This window comes from Rhinolophus sinicus, chromosome 3 (assembly GCF_057876585.1).
Source record: "Rhinolophus sinicus isolate RSI-liver-muscle chromosome 3, RSI-T2T, whole genome shotgun sequence".
NCBI lineage: Eukaryota > Metazoa > Chordata > Mammalia > Chiroptera > Rhinolophidae > Rhinolophus > Rhinolophus sinicus.
This window is the reverse complement of record NC_142503.1, coordinates 83,613,568-83,630,275: the sequence shown is the minus strand read 5'-3', so window position 1 is coordinate 83,630,275 and position 16,708 is coordinate 83,613,568. Positions and strand designations below refer to the sequence as shown.

At 35.8% G+C, this 16,708-nt stretch overlaps 1 long non-coding RNA gene across 1 annotated transcript; it reads right to left on the bottom strand.

The window, feature by feature from the left end:
* Positions 1-12,256: 12,256 nt before the first annotated feature.
* LOC141570393 (uncharacterized) lies at positions 12,257-14,568 on the bottom strand. The gene is made up of 3 exons (XR_012494395.2): positions 14,011-14,568; positions 13,786-13,931; positions 12,257-12,711 (listed from the first exon to the last, which is right to left on the bottom strand). It is a non-coding gene; the product is annotated as an uncharacterized LOC141570393 (long non-coding RNA).
* Positions 14,569-16,708: the final 2,140 nt, after the last annotated feature.

Here is a 16,708-nt window from a genome sequence, read left to right as displayed (position 1 = left end):
CAAAGGAAGTAGAAATGACACAAAGAATGTTGAGTACTAAAAATAGACTGGCTTTTAAACTAACAAAGACTGTGAAAAAATGGGCTCCATAGGAAAATAGTTCAGCGAGTTTTCCACACACCCTCTTCGTGGTCTCATAATTATTCAGACCACAGTCTGGATTAAAGATGTCTTGACCTTGGAGGCTAGGATGCAGTCTCCTGACAATATCAGAAAATATGAATCCATAACTTGCTTATTTCCAGGAAATCTTTATATTTTTACATAATTTTATTCAATTTCTATCGTAATTATTCACTAGGCATTATCTGTAATAACGAGCAATAAATTTTTTTTCTCTTTGAAACCCCCTAGGATAACCACACTCATAAACATTCTCAACAGTTCGATTCTTGAGGAAATGCAGTTCACTAAAACTATCATGACGCTGAATTCATCTTTAGCGAATTGTGTGAAAATATGGAATTTCTGGTCAGAAGATACCTTGTTATAAAAATAACTTGTTCTGATACTAACAGTATAGTAACTAATAAGTAAAAATTACCCTTTTCTATATTTTTTTGTTTAGAATTCATATTCATAATTAATATATTCAAACAGCTGTTATTTCATTCCCAGCTACCAAAAGTCCTGGGCCACTTTTAAACACTTTAAAGCATTTCATTTATCTTTTAAGACAAAATGGTGCTAAATTATTTCAACTTGAATGTAAAATGTGTTATCTTAGCTCACAGGATATAAACATTTAATTAACATATAACTGCATGCTACAAACTAAGTGACATATCATTTGGTATTGTAATGTTCTTAATGAAGTTTTAGTTTCTTCCAAATTTTTCAGGAATCCTATTTGTAAAACATTTGTAACTTTTTGAAGAACTCTTATTTTAAAATGCTCAGACACGTGCTTTATATTCTTCTTTACACTCTCACACTTTTATTATATGCCTATACTATGATCGCAAAATTATATAAAAATGCCTTAAATAAATGATGTTAAGTATCTACAATGGTCATTTGTTGTTACATATAAATAAATGTTATGAATTTCATTGTAGGTTAAAATCTTAGCCTTGTGTATGGCTGGTGGTTTTGCTCAGTTGCCTTTTGTATTAAGAAATTGTTTAATAATCTCACATGACTTGAAACTTGTTTATGATGGATAAAAAATTTAGTTGATGCTTTAAAAAAGAAACTATCATACATGAATGGATCCTAACCTTTGTCACCACTACCACCCATTTGTAAGGACACAGAGCTGACACTGTGAGAACAACCACACTCCATTTTGATTAGGATTTCTAAGAAATATGCATAAGCTTATATACACTTGGAGACACATCCAACTCAAGCCACAAATTATTTACATAAAGAGAAGCATTCCTATCATAGTAATCCTTATTTAAACATGTACCAGATTAGCCTGGAAGCTGGTAACCTGAGAGAACAAACAGGCCCCAAACTATGGACAAGTGTTGCAAAATTAACCCACAAAACAATTCACCTTTAAGGAACTCTTGCAGGCCAAACTGAGGTAGGCTTGTGGCTGGTGGTTTGCAGATTTGAGTTAAAAGAATATTGGTGATACTTGGAACCACCAATTTCCTGCTTCCCTCACCTGTTCCAGGCAAAGTATCTGAATATGCTTTCCTTATTAACGAAAAAGATGATTTATTTTGTCTCACTGGTATTCAGTATTTAAAGCACTATCCATTATTAGCTCATTAACCAAAGATAGGGGTGGGCAGATCTTTCTGTCAGAAAACTTGACTGCTTTTGTTACTCATTTATTAATATTTCTAATCCTTGCCACAAATATTAGTAGAGGATTAAAACACAGGTTGAATAAATCACGTTCACTGTTGTAATTTGCAGCTTAAATTTAAACAAAGACTTTGCACCATACCTCTTTTCAATTTGAACGAGTAAAGTATTATTTATATAGGATTAGGAGATTATTGATTTCCTCAAGTGTGTATTGAGGAATTCTAGTTTCACAAGATACTTAAAAAGAACCCCATAGTAAAAGTATGAGAAAGGTTATCTCTCTGGTGTAGATTCACAACACATATTACCATGTTAACGATTCTGAGAAGTCCTGCAGTAAAGAAACCACTTTATCTTTGTTATCCAATGTTTCTCAGATTTGTTTTGCCATAAATTATTTTTCTTTTTAAATAGCATTGTCTTGTTAAACTGTTTGTTCTTGGAAAACTCTGGGATATGCCATATTAAGTAATGATCAGTTCATAAAAGTGGGATAATTTGCAAGTTACTTAAAACAAATATATGCCAGTGGTAGCATTTGAGTGGCAGGACACAGGTAAACCCGAAACCTGCCAATTTACTGCATGCCTTGCTTCCTAAAAACTGCATAATTAAATAGGTAAAATACGTGTAGAATGATCCTTTCAGTGGAAGGGATCATTGCAATCTCTAAACCCTGTCCTATTTTAGAAGGAAATACAGCCCTTTCCCATGTCAGATAACTTGCATACTTTTAGGTACTCATTAAAATTTCCTGTCCCCCAAGTATTAGTTGTTGATAACACTGAGGGTGAACCAATCATGATTCATTCATAGTGTATATTTTAAATTATTTTATGTTATACATAATAGCATCATTTAAATAAGTTTGAAATAAATCTTAGTACTTCTCACAATGGCAGGAAGAAAGATAGGATTGAAAATGAATGACTAGGAAGGATGTATGCATGTATTTACAATCTGTTCCAATAATTTGCTGCGTAACTATGGGTAATAGGCACCAACTTTGGAAAGAAAAAAAAAAGCCATAAAACCAAAAGTTGAACCATCAACACAATGACCAAGAATATTCCAATGTCACTGTTAGAAATACAATATTGCTAGTCCCAATTTCTTCACATACCAAGGCAAACACAATTGTACATAGCAGGGGTAAAGGACAAACACGACAGCACCTGATAAGAGACAACTCCTTTTTCTTTTAAATGATTCAAATAACACTGGATCTTCTTTGCACAGATCTTACTGAACTAATGTATACAGAGGGTGCCAAAAAATGTATACACTTTTTTTTTAATTCAAGTTTATTGGTGTGACGATTGTTAGTGAAGTCACATAGGTTTCAGGTGTACAATTCTGTAATACATCATCTATACACACATTTTAAGAAAGGAAAAAAAACTGTATTAAAATTGTAATACTCAATATACTCGTATATTGAGATGAATAACAAAAGATGAATACAAGTGATGTGTATACATATTTTTGGCACCCCTGGTATATTTGGAACCTGAAAAATTTGGAGCCAATATTACCAGTCATTTGCAAACTGGTGAATATACCATTTCATACAGCAAATATTAGAGTCGACCATTTTCAATTATTACAATGCCATTCATTTTTAGAGGAATGACATTAGGAAAAAACACACATAATAATCTGTAGTTGGGTTGCTGCTGGGGCTAAGACTCATGGCTAAATAAATGATCTAGCAGTTGTGATCACTTCACTTTCATTTTAGGGTTGTTTGTTTTCTGGTGACAGGAATATATCTTAAACTTGTTTAGTCAAAAGAAAAATTTACAGGTTTCTGCAATCAAACAGAGGATGGGCAAAGGTAGGGTTGTCCTAGAAGCAGATGGAACCAGGAAATCACATACCACTGAGACCATGTTTTGCTGCCTTGTCTCTGTGTGTTGACTTCATTCTTTTGGTTTAGTTTCTCCTTGGGGACGCAAACATGTTGCCTGCAGATCTGGGTCAACATTTAAAGGACTTGTTGACCAGAAAGAAAAGGGCATTAGCCTGTAGTGCACATTTGAAAAATCTAGGGGAAGGCATTTCATAGGCTCAGTGTGGGTCCTGTGCCGTTCCTGGACCCAGTCATTGTGGATACCGTACGTCCAGACAGAATCAAGTTCTCTGCTTCACTCAATCACAGAAGTCAAGGGGACAGGCTCAAGTCAAGGAGAAGTCAAGTAAGAGAATGGCTGCTTCCATCCAAATCACATGACTGCATTTTGGTTCTATGTGCGGCTGTGAGAAGGTGGGGGAGAGGAAATGATTCTCCAGAGAAAGGGGGTGAGTTATCATGGATATTGCTAATGAGAAGATTACTGGGAGCCAGCAAACCACCCTATTTATGTTCAGCAAAAAGACTAATAAGATCAACGTCTATATAATCCAACTCATAACCTTTTCTTTCAAGTGACTCATCCACCTAATTTCTGTAAAGAGAACCCCATATTCTCAGGACCTAAGGGCTGATTTTCCCCCCAGAAAGAAGTAATACCACCTTCCTCTCCCTTTCAACACTATTTCACTCCCCTATTGGCAGCCTGCTCACTCCCACCTCACCTTCTGTGTTTCATGAAGTCTTAGTAGAACAGCAGCTCAGCCTTACAAGTGAGAGAACATCCCAGTTCCTCCTTATTCAACCAGTCACACTGGAGTTGCACAAAGGAGGGTCAATCCACAGAGGAAAAGGGTAAAGAACAAGAGAAAGAGCCACTCTTTTAAAGTTTTGCTCCTTCAACTGATACCTATTCCCACTGACGCCCTGTACCATCCACCTACCCAGTTGTTTGTCATTGACCATCAGTGAGATGAACCTGTAGAGGGTAACTTAGGGAGGGGGCGCTGCACTCTTTATTTCTATTAGTAACATTCTACTTTTAACACATTACAGTTCCCATGGAGTGGGTACAGTACAGTGGTGAGGTAAGGGGGCAGGGACAACGTCAGAGAAGAAGCACAGCAAAATGCCAGTGTTCTAGAAGAACTGCAGTGATAAACGAGAAGCTTGGGTGAGACTAACACGTAGTCAGTTATATGGGTCCCTCTCCCCAAATTCTCTGTTGGTGTTGTCACAATTTCTTTTAATCTAGGGTATACAAAAGTGTGTGGTTAGGCTATGGTGAGATGCGGGTGGTATACAGGTAGGACAACTCATCCCAGAGGTTTCTGAACCTGAGTCTGAGAGCATCAGTAACTGTATTAAATTTGCTTTGCAAACAAGAGATCTAAGGGGATGAGGTCAGACGGATAGGAAGGAAAACACACACATGATGCAACTTCTTTACTAATTTAGGCAACCCACTCTCTGGAAAATGACCTATGAAGCCAAGATTTTCTGCAAGGCCCAGGTTGACCAGAGATGCCTTTTGGTCCACAGGGAGTCATCCTGTTATTTTTTCAGAGTTTGAGAGGGCTTATCAGGAGCTAGGCACACATAACCTTATTTCCTGATCCCTCCTCCCCGATTTTCTTAGGGGAATACTTTGGAATATGAAACGTGGAAAAAAATGACATTTTCCTTTTCTCTTTCCTCACATATGGGATTTCACAATTTAGCTACAGGGGGTCCTCTGGAATTCTTTGTCTCTCAATGATCAACAAGAGGCCAATATGAGTGCTTTAACCTCAAACGCTGGTCTCATTTGAATCTGCCAGAAAAATCTAAGAGTGGATTTTGCCTTATCACAGTATTTTGGCTCTACTCTCAAAATCAATTACTTCCATCCTGCTGACACTGAAATCAATTTGGTTGTCATCAATATATAACACTCACTCCTTTAAGGTAACTACTAAGGTAACAAGAGTTCCTTAATATCATCAAATATCTAGCGGGTATTCAAATTTCACCGTCTCATAATTATTTTTTTTTCCTTTTTTTAAAAGTTGTTTTGTTTGGATCAGGATCACACAAGGACTGCACATTGAAAATGGTTATTACTTAAGCTTTTAAAATATATATATTTCCCTTTTATGATTTTTTTCTTTGTCTTGCCATTGATATATGTGAAAAAATTAGGTATTTGTGTAGACTCCCTATTGTCTTACAGATTTTTCCGTATTTTGGATTTGAAGATTTTTATCCTGGTCATGTTATTTAATACATTCTTCTGTTCCTTATGTTTCCTATAAAAGGTCAGATCTACGGACTTGACCAGATATCAAACCAGATAGGTTTGATTTGGGGGAGCAAGAAGACTTGATAGGTGGTGGTATGTCCTTCCTAATTGTATCATGTGAGGAAGCCCATGATGTTGCCAGCTATCTTTTTTTTTTTTTAATTAAAATTCATTGGGTTGACAATGGTCAACAAAATTACATAAGTTTCTATCTTTTTGTGACGTTAAGAACAATCAGTGGGTTCAGTGATGTCCGTCTGATTCATCTACTATAAAATTCCCCATCAGATTGTCACCTACTCATTCTAGCAGCCATGACTGATCACTGCTAGGTCCATTCTTGAAGTATCAAAACCAGTGATTTAAAAAAAAAATAACTTGAGAGTGTTCTAAACTGAACTATTTGTTTGAACTGAACTATTTGTTTCTTCCATTTGAACTATTTGTTTCTTTCATTAATGTACTTTATTAAATTAAGTAACATTTAACATGAAACTTGATAACTGACCTTTTTTTTTTTTTTCCTTTTAGTAATTTGAGATAGTTCTGGAACCTTATGAAAGACATTCAAGGTGCTGCTCTTTCATAAGAAAAGTCGAAACGTTGTTTTTGGAGCTGTTTTTGCCCTGTGTGTGTATTTCCCCCCACCCCCCATTATTGTCAAATGTAATTTTAACCTTACATAAATGATCTGTTGATTTGAAATATCATGGGAACACTTTGACCTAGAACATTTTCAAAGAGGTTTAGTTACTGGAAATAAAAGCTAAGGACACTTGGCAAGGTGGTTATATTACATACTTTAAATCTCTACACAAGCACAAGCACATAGCTTTCTTCTTCCTCAGATTTTTCAATTTCAAATTTGGTTTCTTAATTTCCTGTAAATTTCAAGAACCCTAACTGACATTCAAGGCTTTCCTTTATCTGGCCCCAAGTCCCATTTCTTGGGTTCATATCCTACCATTTTTGTGCATTCTAGCCTCCGGCCAAACCAGACAACTGACTACTTCCCATAGACCTCTTATTTTCCCTGGGGCAAAACACTTGCCCTTTTAATATATAGGGACTTTACATTTCTATCTCTTAAGGTGTTTGTTTCTTTTATATAGGTTCACATATATGCATGCTCTCTTATTATACTGGTAGTATACAGCTACTGTTTTTTGGCTAACACCTTATTTTCATGCATTTTAAAAGAAAATAAATTAGCCCCACCCCCCACCCCCAATTTCCTTTTGGGGAAATATCTCTCCCACAAGGCACTGTTAATCGTGGGGTCCTACACGAGGTGATAGATAGTTCCAAGTCCCAAGTGAGATGAATTAAATGATACATTCACCCTAACATTTTAATTATAAGCAAACTGATTAAAAGATGGTTAAAATGGTTAGTTGGCTTTCTCAAGAATGAATAACCAATATTTAGTGAGTGCCTGTCAAAGAACCCTAACTATGTACTATGTATAGAATCCTATTTGCAAATGTGGCAGGACTAGGTTTTAGTTTTTATTTTGTTGTTTTCTTAGTGTTTCCCCCCCCTCTTCTTTCTCACTTATACCCAAGCGATCATTTCTCTACTTTCAACCCATATCCACTGAAGAACAAAGATTCAAAAAACCTTAGCCTTCAAGTGACAGACAAGTTCCTATAGATATATTTGCAGGGCTGCTTTCTCTGCCTCTGAAAGAACAAATAAAACTGCAGCTGAAAAAAAAAAAAAAAAAGAAAAGAAACGAAAAAGAGAAAGCAGGTAGAGTGGGAAGTCAACTTGGAGAGAGAGATGGTCAGAAAGAACATTCAGAGGTTCAGAGGGCCGAGTGAAAGGTTCTCTGGCTTTTCACCTATGGATAACTTTGTCAAGTCAATATCCTGGATGCTGTCAGTCCTGAAGAAAGGGGTAAGGGAACTTGGATACCTTAAATGAAGATGAGGGGAAATAACAAATACCCTTACCGTAACCACAACCAAATTGGAACTGAATAAAATCAATGGGAAATTCCCTTATAGATGTGGCAGTGGTAGAACCAATGCTAATTTTATTTCTTCCTTTCCAGTTAGCTATACCGGTCATATTTTTTTTATTTCTAACTGTGCTGGCTTCAACTTTCAGGACAATATTAAATGAAAATATAATAACAGTATAATAATAGCCATCCTTGTTATGTTTCTAACTTCTAGTATTTCTCCATTAAATTCAACATTGGCTATTCGTCTAAGACCCATTTTTGTGTTGAGAAACTTTCCTTCTGTTCCCAGAGTTTTAAGTGCTTTGTTTAGAAATGGATTGACTAGTAAATCTCGTGATTTTTTATTTATCACTCCCCAAATTTTTGTATTGGTCTCACTGGTGTGATGTATTTAATCAAATTCAGTTCCTAAAATTTAATTAACCATGGTCATGCTGGAAACCTTTGAAAAATATAGAGAATTCGGTTTGCACATTTGACATTTTTATGTTCACATTTATAAATGATTTGGCTCCTCCCACACCCCCAAAATCTTTATTAGGTTTAATATCAAGATTCCCCAAGCTTCAGACAAAATGACAACATGATGCAGTTGTCAACACAGGCTAAATTCACATCTTAGTTTCACCACTTACCAGCTGTGTGACCTTCAAGTCATCTAGCACAGGTGACAGAACAGAATGTAAATGCTATAAACCTTCATAAGGCAGAAATGGAGTAACTAACAAACATTGAGAGGGGAAGGGAAACAAAAGGTAAGTTTGCTAATTCTTCATATGTTTATAGCTAGAGCCTAAATGTGTAATTTAAAGCAGATAAATATATCCATCTGCTTACTTGGATATATTAATATAAAATTAATATTATATTAATATTAGTATTAAATTAATATAAAGTTGGATTTATGAATATAAAGTTAAACCCTAAGAAAGATAATATCACCAACTAGTATTTAATAATGGAGGAAAACGTGTTGAGAGAAAGAAGAAAATATATTAATTAAATCATACTCAGATTAAACAGTAGATACTGTCTAAAGCAGGGGTGTCCAAACTTTTTTCAACGGTTTTCACCAAGGGCCATATGCGGTAAAATACACAAACAGCCGGGCCACTCACTCGAGGTGAAGTACGTATTGCCTTACCTGGTTTATTTAAGTAAACTAAATATATTTTTGGAATTTGCTACGGGCCAATTAACAATGGATCGCAGGCTGCAGTTGGCCCGCGGGCCGCAGTTTGGGTACCCCTGGTCTAAAGCAACACTTGACAAATATGGACTACTGGCTAAATCGGCCACATCTCCCATTCCTGTAGATAAAGTTTATTGAAATATAGCCATACCCATTTGTTTATATATTGTCCATGGCTACTTTTGTGCTACAATACCAGAGTCAAGTAGCTCCCACATGGACCTTATGGGAGGCAGAGCCTAGAATATTTACTGTATTGCCTGTTACAGAAAATGTGTGCTGACCCCTGTTCTAAAGCAACAGAGTATTAAGTATATTATATAAAACTATAACGATAAAAATGGCCTCTATTAAAAATATAAATATTTCATATTATAAAAGAATCACTGATACACACACAAGTTGCCTAGGAAGTATGACAATGTGACTGACAGTCGACTTCTCAATAGAAACAAAGTCAGAAAACAATGAGATGTTTTCATACTAATGTGAGAAAATAATTACTATAAGATTGGTTACCCTACTAGACTGTCACAGAGAATGAGACTAAAATGAAGACATTATTCTGACAGACAAAAATCTAAAGAGGCTTACCACTAACACATTGTCACTACACAATGTTGAAAAATATGTACTCGAGAAAGTAGGAAAATGATACTAGAAAGAATGTTGGAGATATCGAAAGACTGATAAATAAGAAAGACTGATAAATAAAGAAATTGGTAAAGATGTGAGGAAATCTATATAAACATTGACTATAAAAAACAATAATGATAATGTCTCATTTGGAGATAAAGTTAAAAGGCGGAACTAAAACACTTGACACAAACATTTGCAAGATAAAAAAGTGATCAAAGAGTTATGAAGCCTATGTATTGTTTGGTGAGGCTGGTAGAGTTACAGAGATTAATTTAGGTTTTAGGAAAATATTCACTTTAAAATTTAAAGAGTAATTAGCAAAAGAAATTCCAAAATAGTAGAGAGGGAAAATGGGAAAAGAACATTTAAAATGCAATTGAAAAAAGTTAGGAAAAGAGAAAACCAGTAGCCTAGACATCACAATGTATCAGAATCTATATAAGATATGGCTAACTGCATACCTTACTTAGGCAAACCATTAACTAACTGATCTAGAAAAAAAGTACAAAATACAAATATGTAAAATAAGACAAAAGAGGAAACTAACCAAACTTGCAGAGGTAACTTTAAAACTCAAGAGATTATACTATTTAGCTCTGCAAATAAGACATATATCATGAATGAAATGGTTATATTTTACAAGAATGCAGATTGGTGCAGCTGCTATGGAAAGCAGTGTGGAGGTTCCTCAAAAAATTTAGAATTACCATATGACCAAGCAATCCCTCTCCTGGGTATCTACCAAAAAAAATCTGAAAACATTTGTCCATAAAGATATATGTGCTCTAATGTTCACTGCAGCTTTATTTACAGTGGCCAAGACATGGAAACAACCGAAGTATCCTTCGACAGATGATTTCGGGTAAAGAAGATGTGGTATATATACACAATGAATACTACTCTGTCATAAGAAAAGATGAAATAGTGCCATTTGTGACAACATGGATGGATCTTGATATTATTAAGTGAAATAAGTCACACAGAAAAAGTCGAGAACCACATAATTTCACTGATATGTGGATATAAACCTGAAAGCAACAAAGGAACAAACAAACAAATAAAGAAAAAAACTCATATACATAGAACAACAGTTTAATGACTATCAGAGGGTGAGGGGAGAGTGGGGTGGTAGATGAGTGTAAATGGGATCAAATAAATGACGATGGAAGGAGAACTGACTCTGGGTGGCGAGCACACAACGTGATATATAGATGATGTATTATAGAATTGTACACTTGAAACCTATGTAATTTTACTAACCATTGTCACCCCAATAACTTTTAATTAAAAAAAATATAAATTGAATTCAGGTGGAAATCTAAACAGATAATTTAATATAGAGAAAACTATATTATGCACCAGGCAAAACCGCGCCAGGCAAAATTGTTTTTTTTTCAGAGTTGTTCTGCTAAATCTTTAAAGAACAAAAGAGAGAAGTCATATAGTCATTTTCATACATGATTAAAAAAGCATTTGATAAAACTCAACATCCATTCTTAATTTTTAAAAAACACACCTCAGTAAGAGGAATAGATCTTAACATCATAAAGCATATCTATCCAAATCTAAAAGTCAGTTTCGTGCTTACAGGGAAGCACTAGAAGCATTTCCATTAATGTCAGGAACCAACAAGGAGGTTCACTTTCAGTGATATTATTTTAAGTTGTACTGAGGCACTAGCCATTACAACTAGAGAAGAGTTTTAAAATTAGGAGTAGGTGAAACAACCATTATCTTAAAATGGTGTAATTTGAAACCTGGAAAAATGCATGAGAAACAATGGAGTATCTGGAAAAATGCATGAGAAACAATGGAGTAACTATTAAAAACAGTGAGAGTTTGATAAGGTGGCTGAGAAAACTGTCAGTATTTATAGGTTCATAGCCTTCATATACACCAAAATAACCAGTTAGAAGGATAAAGATCAGACATCATTTAAAATATGCATAAAATAAAATATTCTATTAGGGGAAAAAATCAAACAGTCAAAAGACAAATGACAAAATGGAAATTCTTTGCAAATCATAAGAGGCAAAGGGCTTATTTCTCTAGCATATGAAGAGCTCCTACAAACGAGTAACAAAAAGACTAAGAGCCCCAGATAAATAGGTCAAGAAACAGGTCCTAGAAATGAAAATACAAAGGGCTATGCCAATGGCTCTCCCTTTAAGTTCATGATGATGAACTTCACATGGGCTGTTATGGCTGCCCAGTGATCACACCGTTTCTGATTTCAATTATTCTCATACCGTTTCTAGAGGACTAACTTATACCTTTTCCTCTATAATAAAATATCGCCTCTTTCATTCTCATCCTACACTGTTACTAACCAAGTCCAAGTCATCCTGTCTCTCACCTTGATTATTCTAATATCCTAACTGGTACCTGCACTTACTCGACTGTAGGAATCATTGATATACTGAAAAAACAACAACAAACAAACAAACAAACAGAAAAACACCTTGTATATACCCATGATTATTTATTCAAAGTAATAGTATTTATTCAAATATTTACAGACTCTGTATCCAAAAAAGAAATATTTAACTGAGTACCTACTATGTACTAAGCACTGTTCAAGTTTGAGACATAGCACAAGAAAAAACAGTCTTTGCACTCACAAACCTTATATTCTATTAGGTTGGTGCAAAAGTAATTGTAGTTTAAAAGGTTAAAAATTGCAAAACCACAATTACTTTTGCACCAACCTAATAGATGGGGAGACTAACAATCATATAAATACAAGGTGATGACTGTCACAGAAGAAAAATCAAGCAAGGAGGGAGCAACTATAATCAGCTGATGTTTTCTAAGGGAGGTCAGAGAAGCTCTCACTAATAAAATGACATTTATGCAGACCTGCAATGGAGCCTTGCAGATATCAAAGTTGAGAGTATAAAGTCAAGTCCTAAGAAAAACTCTAGGCATTAATAATATAATTATAGTGCTTACAAATTTTTTAAAAAATTCATAGGGTCTGAAAACGTCTTCTTTATCACAGGTAGTAGTACCTAATGTTAAAAAAAAAAAAAAAAGAAAGAAAAAAGAAACTTTCAGCCTTCTTAAATAAAATTTGCCAACAACTGAAAAAGAAAAACATGATGGCAAATCTAAATATCTTCATATTTAGTGGTTCAATCTTTTATTAGTTAAATAAAATATTTTAGGAAAAAATACAAATTCAAAAGTAGTTTACACATATTTCAGACATGAGCTAAATTGGTTGCTGTTGGTATAAAGACTATGAACTTCTGTCCATGATAGAGAGCTAAGCTAAACCCTGAATATTCATACCATGTTTAGTTTAAAAACAAACACAAATAACCTTCCTTCCTTCATTGACCCTCTAAGCTTTGGCTGTTTTACTGAAAAACATCCTTTTAATTTTATCCTGAAAACAACATGGAGAATAACTTTCTTTCAAAACAAGTTTTCCCTTGAAGAGAAACACATGTTCAAAGTACAAACAACATTCCAGTATCTGACTTCAGGCTACTTAATTTCTGCACGATGATGCCATACTTAGGCTACTGAACATACTCCTGGACATATCATTTCTTCCACAATTCTGTAAGTCAGGCCTATTCGTGGAAGCAGACTCACCATTTTACGCAACGAGAGAATAAAGAGAACATGTTTGAAAGACAAATACTTCCCAGGTAACAATTTCTGAGAGTAATGAAAATTAATATCCCAAAATAATTTTTTAAAATAAAATTTACAAGCTCATTTTAAAATTTGTTTGTAAAGATATAAGAATAGCCAAGAACTTTGAGGAAAAGAAAAACTTATGAGTAAACCAGGATACTAGATAGCTAAAGAAAACATAAGACTATAATAATTTACAATGTAATGCTGGATAAGAGAAATAGATTAGCAAAAGAAAGAGCCTAAAAACGTTTCCATGATTATATGGTGACATTTCAAATTAGTAGAGAATGGATGATACCACTATTCAAAAATAGCATTAGAACAATATTCATTTTGGAAAAAATAGTTAGGTCCCAACCACAGATCATAGTTGTATTAGAATAACTCTAGCTGCAGTAACAAATACCCTAAATATTAGTGATTTAAGTACTCACTTATTTCTTGCTCATGTAAAGTTCAGTAGGTGATTAGACAGGGTGGGGGGGTTTGCTTCATACAACCATGCAGGGACCTTATGTGACAGAAACTTCACCATCTTCAAAATCTATCTTGCAAGGTTGCCCAGGATGTCAACATCTCGCTGGAAAACAAAGGAAGAAATGCGGAAGCCTGCTTGGAAAGGTTTGTGGGGCAGGCGAAAATCATACAATCATTTTTACCTATATTTCACTGGCCAGCATTTGTCTAACTTCAAGAAGGCTGGGAAATGTAATTTATCCAGGTACCTAAGGAAAAGAAGACATAGAGTCAGTGAACACTGCTCCAGTTTTTAATACAGTATGTCCTTCTGGTTTTTAAGTATCCTATCACACCTAGAGCACACTCGGTCCTTCCCCGAGTGAGACCATCTAAAATGCCATCCAGTTATTGCAACCAGCTCAAAGTCCAAGAACTCTGACGCAGGGTTCTTTCCATCAGTTGTGGATATGGCTCCTTCAAGTTCAGTGACACCTGCGCTAAAAATACAAGTTGTTGCTAGTGCAGCAGAAATCTCTCTACTGCCACCAGGCCCAACAAACTGTGGTAAAACAAGGACAGAAAATTTGTAATAAAAACTGCCACCTGGCAAAGGAAACATGGGAGACACACAGAAGGCACTGGTCTATAGTAGACACGACACCCTTCTGGCAGGCATTTTGAAGTCCCTCTGGCCTGACAGAGAGAACATCTCCTTGATTCCAACTTGGAGGAACTACCTATTCAATATTCTTCATAGCTCTGGGTCTACCCTTATGCAGGCTCTCTCTTTCCCCCCCCCCCCCATGCTTTCCCTCCCTCCCTTTGTCTTTAAATGTATTTGTTTTAATTTTTATTAAATGTATTGGGGTGATATTGGTTAGTAAAGTTACATGGGTTTCAGGTGTACAATTTTGTAATACATCATTTATATATCACGTGTTCACCACCCAGAGTCAGTTCTTCCATCACTATATATTTGATCCCCTTTTCCCTCATCTACCACCCCTTCCACCCTAACTCTGGTAACCATTAAACTGTTGTCTGTGTCTGTGAGTTTGTCTTTGTCTTGTTCCTTTGTTGCTTTCAGTTTTATATCCCACATGAGTGAAGTCATATGGTTCATGACTTTTTCTGACTTATTTTGCTTGGCTGCTAATCTCAAGATTATGTTCATTGCAGCATTATTCACGGTGGCCAAGACATGGAAACAACCAAAGTGTCCTATGATGGATGACTGGATAAAGGAGATGTGTATATATACACAATGGAATGTTACTGGACCATAAGAAAAGATGAAACACTGACGTTTGTGACAACATGCAGGTTCTCTTGTGTCCATTATCATGTTTGAGATAAATGCTGGGGACTCTGCCCTCCTTGGGGGTCCTTTAGTTTTTGCAACCCGTATTTTCCCTAAGCAAGTTTGGGAGGCTCAAAATACTTTTAACAATAGAGCATCTGAAGGCTGCTGAAATCCAGACTTGCAATTGCTTTGGCATTACAAATAAGTAGATTATTGCTTTTGAGGGAAAGGTATCTCTAGTCAGTTAATATGCTAGTAGCATCTCCCAAAATTCTTTCTTAAACATAATTCTCAAGCCGGCCTTATTTTTTTCCACTGATGTCCCATGTCTTAAGGCCATCATGTTTAGGAGGTAATGCCACACCTTTAATCAAGTCTGTGCTGAGGCCAGAAGTTTCCATGTACTTTTGTGCGTAATCTCATCTGACACAGGGGCTTTTCCATCCTTTTACTTTTATTGTGCTTGCAACTAACAAGTTATTGCAACATCCCATCTCTTTTTTTCCCATCACCTGGATAAATGCAGATAGTAACAATCAACACCACCAACATTCCATTTTCCACCCTCTGTCCCGAGAGCTATGGGGTCTGCATTCCAAGTAACTACAAATGGTCATTAAAAAAACTGTTTTGTCACTGCGTGACACAAATCTCCAGTTTTCTAGCCCTGGATATTAGCTTTCATCTTGACTGTCTGCTGGACCAATGTCGGGTATTTTGGACTTTTCTTACAGTGACATCCTTCTTCTAGCACGAACTTCTGCATCAGAGTAATGACATCTGTTCTAGCAAAAAAAAATAAAAGTAAAAAAATCCCAAATTCGTTTGGTTTAACAGTACACACACACAACATACACACGAAGATCGGACAATGAAGTTTGCGAACTCATCCTAGAAAAAGTGCTACACATCTCACTGATGAATATCACTACAGTCACCTTCAAAGGACTCCCCTTGGGAAGCCATGTACTGACGCCAGTGCCTAGTCCACCCTTCAAAGCAGTATTGGAACTCTTTTTCTGGAACGGCCATCAGAGCTGTCGTTGTATTACCCTTGGTGTCCGGAATGTCATCAAAATGTCTTCCTTTCAGTATTTCCTTTATCTTCGGGTAAAGAAAGAAGTCATTGGGGGCCAGATCAGGTGAGTAGGGAGGGTGTTCCAATACAGTTATTTGTTTACCAGCTAGAAACTCCCTCATAGACAGTGCCCTGTGAGCTGGTGCCTTTTCGTAATGCAAGAGCCATGAATTGTCAGTGAAAAGTTCAGGTCGTCTAACTTTCTTATGCAGCCTTTTCAGCACTTCCAAATAGTAAACTTGGTTAACTGTCCAGCTGGTGCAAATTCATAATGAATAATCCCTCTGATATCAAAAAAAGATTAGCATCATTGTTGCAACAAGTTCTAGAACTTGTCAGACCTCGTGTGTATGTGTGTGTGTCTGTGTGTGTGTGTATGTATTTGATATATATACACACATATATACGTATTTTTGATAACTTAAGCAATTGGCTTAAGTGGAGGAAAGGATTGATGATTGTGATTCCGTCATTTAGGTTCTCAGGCAGATGGTTGTTTTTTCATCTTAAAAAGGGG